The 6519-nt window shown below is 41.6% G+C and overlaps 1 long non-coding RNA gene across 1 annotated transcript; it reads left to right on the top strand.

The window, feature by feature from the left end:
* The first annotated feature begins 2998 nt into the window (after window positions 1-2998).
* LOC144821745 (uncharacterized) lies at window positions 2999-3433 on the top strand. Its single transcript, XR_013608418.1, has 3 exons — window positions 2999-3119; window positions 3200-3279; window positions 3363-3433. It is a non-coding gene; the product is annotated as an uncharacterized LOC144821745 (long non-coding RNA).
* Window positions 3434-6519: the final 3086 nt, after the last annotated feature.

Raw genomic sequence — 6519 nt, 5'->3', positions numbered from 1 at the left:
CTGTGTGTTAAAAAGCCTTGGAATGTGTCAATAAATATTTTCTGAGGCAATCATGTATTCCTGAATCACACTGCATGACCCAGTGTGTAGTAATCGTATCGCTCTTCAATCCCTGGCAGTACAGCACCAAGGATAATGTGCTGCATAGACAAACACTTATAGGGTCCCAAAGGCGAGACCTATTGGCTATGCCAATGCTTGTTAATCATTAGGATAACTATATACAGACAATGAAAGGAAAGGAAGCTATCAAAATGGTGCTTTGGAATTTGGAGAAAAGACTAGGGCATTAACTCCCACTGGGAGGGAGCTAATGGGACCAAGGTATCTACTTTAGAGTCAATAGTGGTAGAGCTCTTACCGAATCATATTTCACACGTTTTAGTGCCTGGCAACCTTCCGTTCATTGTATTGGCTCCTGCTTCAAATTAATACCCACACTAGGCGCTCCACTTTTTTCTAGTCCTTGCTATTGGCATTCTATATGCTTGTTTCTTCTTGTATGTCTTGGTATTGTCTGTTCACCAAAGACATGCTGCTGACATTGCTGAGTTTGCTTCTCCTTGGTGTCCCTGGGATCAGATCTAGCCGCTTCCATCCTGTCTATGAGTAAATCTGCTCTCTTTCTTTGGACAGAGATTCTTACGGCACTGTTATTATTGCATATCATGTAATTCAACCTCTTTGTCTTTACAATACTTAATCAGAACTTTCACATGAGTATGGTCTGTGAAAAATACCATTGATCCACTCTTAGAAACTGACACCAATCTATGATACAAGTCCTAGTAGTGCACTACCAAGACACACTGGTTTAGTATTTCTTTCTCTCCGTTCCCCAAGTTTATCTCTGTGGCATTTTCAGAACCTTTGAAAACCCGGGGAGACTTAGGAATGGCTGAGATTCTCGTCATGTCCACGTCTTTTGCTGAAGCTTGAGACTCTGATGACATCATGGTAAGCAATATCACTGAAGTAAAAAAAAAGTCTATGCTGAGAGACCGATTATTCAAACAACAAAAACCTACTAAAGCAGATAAAAATATATTCTATTTGATACCCATAAATATTGCATTGCGGCCATTGCGGCCATAATATACCTATGGTGACATAGGAACAGCCATTGTGTGCCTGAGGCAATTATCATATGCCACTTACCTCGAAGGTCCAACTATGTTCTCAAAACGCCATTACGCATCCTCAAATGCCCTGGTACACCCCAAATTCTCAGGCTTCTCTTTGTATGTCCAGAAACAAGCTAACCCAAAATATCCATGCACAGTATCAAATGTCCAATTGTCATCTCAAATGCACAAGCATAAGTATCTTATCCCCACCCATAATTTCATATGAACATTTAATGGCCTAAAATTACTTTATGACCTGAAATGGTGTGGATTAGAGAGGGTAACTATGAGTAAAAGAGGAGGTAACGTTAATGACAAGAGGAAGAAAAGGGAACAATTTTTTATGTCTACCCTTAACAGTGTGAGAAGTGGGCTCAACTCAAGAGAGGATTGGGAGAAAATCATTAGGTAAAATCATAAGGTGAGCTCGTTCATAGACATCTGTATTTGGGAAGCTGTAAACCGCAGTGCCAAATATCTAAAATCATATCCAAATAAATAGGTTAAATTTAGGATAGGAGGATAGAGATAAATCCCCCAGGTATCAAATGGAACATGGCTAAAAGACATGTGAACAAAGAGACCCTCATACTTCGTGTAATCAGGGGGATCGAACTTAATTGAGATAGCTTCGTGATCATATATTACATGTGTTATGCCCTGCCGGATTATAACACGATAGTGCAGAGTGACCTATGACTCACTCGCGAATTTTCAATGGTAGTATTGCACTGCCAGTACAATTCTGAACAATAAGCGTGGAAGGTAAAAAGTAGCAGGGCGTTTAATGGTACTAAAGCATTGTTAACACGTTACCAACGTTAACAAAGTATTATTGATAACCCAAAGGTTATGAACTGTTGGTAGGGTAGGAGAATACACAGAATACACATATCCCCTGAGAGACGCACTGCTCTCCTTAGCCAACCAACGGGCTCTGACTACGAAACCGCCCATCAACAATACGGAGGGAAACAGAAGGAGTGTAACACTCCATAGAAACGCATTCAGTTTCAACCAATGGCGCTCAGTAAACAGACGCCCTTAACCAATGAGGGGGATATAATTCAATAACAATAGTAACGTGGGATCCTTAGCAACAGTATCTAGGATACTAACTCTCCAGCCAATTGAATATAGCGAAGAGTTGTCTGCGGGCGCATAGAATAAAGAGATTACGAACATCCCCGGAGAGACGTAATAAACCTCGGAACCATCGGGTTTTCATTACGGAATCGCCCTTCTCAACATGTAGGCACACGCAGGAGTGTAAAACTCCATAGAAACGCATTTCAGTCTTAACCAATGATATTGACGAAGCAGACGCCTTGAACCAATGGTATTCACGAAGCAGATGCCTTTAACCAATGGGAGAGATCGAATGCGCTAACACTAGCGATGTGGGTTCCTTAGTAACAGTATCTAGGACAACTAACTCTTTCCGCCAATGGGTGATAGCGAAAAGAGCGCCTAATTAGAACACAGCTGATATTTAAATCAGGGAAGTAGGCGAGGTTCATCCATTTAATTTTCGGCAATCTAACCGGAGGTGACGGTAGTGACGGGCTGCCAGGAGAAAGGAGCAGGGAGGCCGACTGCAACCTAAAAGGTATTAAGGGAAATAATAAGATTAATCTAGCTGAAGGAATATGCCCTGAGAATGGGGGCCCTTCGCTAAGAGTATGGATCTAGAAGGGCAGAGTACAGGGGTAAAAAGGATAATGCATGAAGTCCTTAAGGCTGGCTTAGTAAGATAAAGAGACCATTCCTGGGTTAAACAAAGTCAATAATGCAGGGGAATCTTGAGCAGGTTATTAATTAACATGATATAATAAGAAGATCTTATCATTAATTTGTGTACTATATATCCACAGATAATTACATAGTCACGGGACCATTCTCAAGTCAAGTGATATTGTTGCACGCTGCTCTTCAATCAGTCTAAAGAGGATCAAGAGAACAGCGTTGTGTGAATCTCTATCGATTTTTCTGGTAAGGGATGTGATGAAAGCAAAGTTGAGTCTAGTGGACATTACAGACTGAACAAGTGATGGATTAATTAAATTTTGCAGGTAGAGAACCGTCGCATTTACAATCATTACGGTGGCTCCTCCTGGCAGCAATATCCAATACGAATAGTACAGACCAACAGGTATGTGGTCAGTTACATTTGATTAGTAGATGGAGGATAATCTATGTAATTATAAGCACTAAGGGTAAAATCTATGTCCCTAGGTCCAGACATACGGCCTGAAGCCCGCACATCAATACAGATGGCGAAGTAATGAACATTGGTCCAATACCCAACTTAAAGAGGTAGGGAATGATGATAAATCCCATCTGGAAATCACTAATAACTAGGTATTCCTACAGCAAAAATAAAATTAAAAATAAAATATCCTTTATCTAGATATATCACACCTGTTAATTGATGACGGCAGATGGTGATTCTTTCTTGCTTGGATAGTCAGTACCCTCCAGCAGAGCCACTTTTACTTTTCTGGAACAAGGTAGGCTGACGCTAGAGCAAGATTTTATAAGGAAATGAACAGCAGTGGAATACTTTATTCCAAGGGAAAGGCAAACAAAAGTATAAGGTTGGGTGGAATGTAAGATAAGTGAGCAGATGTCAATGATAGGAAAATGTAAAAAAATGATGGGGCAACATATCTGGGCAAGATGTAAGAGAAAAAAACAAATGCAACTATGATCATATGTGTAATGCAAATCAGAGACAGGGTTTTATTATGATGTAGCAATGTAACAATGAATGGTAATTCTGTGTTTCTTAACTGTCTAGAATCAGTCCTGAAGAAGGTGTTCAAAGAAAAAATACCGAAACGCCGCGTCGACCTTTGTGATTCTTTGTAATTTTTATTTATGTTGTATAGAAGCCAAAAATGTTTTTAACATGAGGAATAATTGCTCGAATTGAACATGTCTTTTAAATTGTTTTTTTTTAAAAATTGTATACATGAATTATATTGATTGTGCGAATTGTCTTTTTATAAAAATAAAAATGTCATTGATACAAGAGTTTTACCATACATGTGTTACTATATGCCCTATATATATGTATAGCCTGAAATATTCTGTGTTGTGATTTGCCCTAGATATTATTGTTTTAGCCTGACACACATCTAAGGTACTCTTGTCCCCCATGTCCTGTGACACCTTTGCCTTTCCCGCCTAGTTTATGGGCATGCTGTCTATAGTTACATACTTTCAGTAGCAATACTGAACTCGGATATACTTTCAGATATCCATTTCTAAATTGGGACGCCTCTGCCTTTTGACGAGACTAAAATTACTAATAACACCCTCAAAATCCCAAGTACAGTATCAACTGTCAGAACGCAAGCAGCATACACCTAGATACAACTGGAATACCCAACATAATCTTCAGCGCTGTGATACAGTCCGGAGCACACAGACACACCCTACAATACCCGGGCACAGCCATTATATGCACAGATGTTGCATTATAAGCCCAGGCACAGCCTCAAAGTTAAACCACAGATTGAAAAATTGACAAGCACAGAGTCAAATGCCTAGGAGCAACTCTCATATGCAACAGTCTAATCTCACGTGTCTCCATGCAGCCTCAAATGCTCTAAATGTCCCGGAAAAGTCATCATTAGTAGAGAAATACCCTTAGGTGCCAATACAACCTGATAGCCTTATACATAACCTTAAATGCCCCAGCATTGTCTACTTGTCCAATTACATCATCAAATTCCAAGGCACATCTTCTTCATATATCCATTGACAATCGTTTTGTGCCCAAGGGGAGTTTCATATCCCCAATGCATTTTAATCAAATGTGAGAATGTGTCTCGTACGGTTAGCCTTGCCTCAGAAGCCCGGATACAGACTTCTATCATTAATTAGCAACTTTGGAGTTTCTACTAGGCGTCCCAAATCTGGATGGTGTTTTTCCACAGGGTTCTGGTATCCCTAGTTAATTGCTAGGCTGCACGATGCTCCAGTATACCGACTGTGCAATAGTGAATGCAGCTTGCAAGCTCATCACCACATCACCTTCACATCACCTTTTCCGTGGCCAATAGAAGGGTAGTGGGCCATTTCATGTTGTCACACTGCTTGATTGAACTAGTTATTTATTTTCTTAATGCGATTTTATAAAGCGCAAACTTTACCCAAAGGTGTCAGTGTGCTGTACAAAAGGGCCAGTTACATTACATAAGGACTTCAGAGTACATGAGTTACATAAAAAATACAAACAGAAAAACTCTAAATTCACATAGGCATGGTAGTAAGTACAAACATCTACTACAGATACTAGTGGTTACAGTTGTATATTTACAAGTTGCAAATTCACTCAGGGAAAAGAAACAAACTGATACACTCTAAATTCACATAAGAATGGTAGTAAGTACATAAGTCTACTACGATACTAGTGGTTAGAGTTACAAGATGCAAATTCACTCAAGATTACATTTTAAGAAGCGATTAGGGTCCCCCCTCCCCTTCCCCCCTTAAAAACTCCCCCTTTACCCCTTAAAAACTAGAAAATGCTTGGATTTTTCTTAGTGTCACCAGTAGTTTAGCATTTATCTTTTTCCATATTTTTCTCACTCATTTTGTTCCTGCTGATGTCACCTTGCTGTTTTATAACCTGTTGAATCAATAAAGCTCTCAAACTTAAAAAAAAAAAAAGAAGCGATTAGGGTTGAACAATTATATATTACATATTTACAGAGCATGAATTCTTGTCATCGTTCAGCCAGGCCTTCAGGTGCTGTTGCCCTCACCGGCGGTGGTCTTGGTCCTGGAGGGATCCCTGAGGTGGTAATGGCCGTAGGGGTAGCAGGCCGGGTGGTGGTGGGCGGAGGCAGCATGCATGATCCCCGGGCTGATCTTGAGCTCGTGCTGGGCTTCAGCTGTGGGAAGGGGGAGGACGCTCAGGGCAGGTGGATCTGTGCCACACATTCAGGTCTCCCGCTAGGCTCAGGCACCCACAGTGAGCCCGGGCAGGACCTGCGTGCCAACACTGCATTCAGGCCTCAGGGCTGCCGGCCGGGCCTGGCAGGCTTGCTCTGCCAAATGGTCCGACAGCAGGCAATCTGGGCTTGCATGGCCACGGCACTCTTTCATGTCTTCTGGGTCTTCCATGGGAGCCTCCGCAGCTGGGAGTTTCACCGCAGGGTCGACCCACGCCACGTAGGCTGCAAAGGATGAATGGGCCGTACCCAGTAATCAAGGCCCCACGAGGCCCACTATGTCGTTAGTGCTACTGTGCACACTTAGTTATACCATAGAGTGCATTTTGTCCCTTCCTTGTGTAGGTGTGGGTCACTGGTCAATAGGCCACTGACTCATCCTCTGACGGTGTAGAGTCAATGCTGGCCTTCCTCGCGCATGCTACTGA

Source organism: Lissotriton helveticus, chromosome 2_2, assembly GCF_964261635.1.
Source record: "Lissotriton helveticus chromosome 2_2, aLisHel1.1, whole genome shotgun sequence".
Classification (NCBI taxonomy): Eukaryota; Metazoa; Chordata; class Amphibia; order Caudata; family Salamandridae; genus Lissotriton; species Lissotriton helveticus.
Note: the sequence above shows the minus strand (reverse complement) of the source record. Positions and strands in the feature narration are given on the sequence as shown.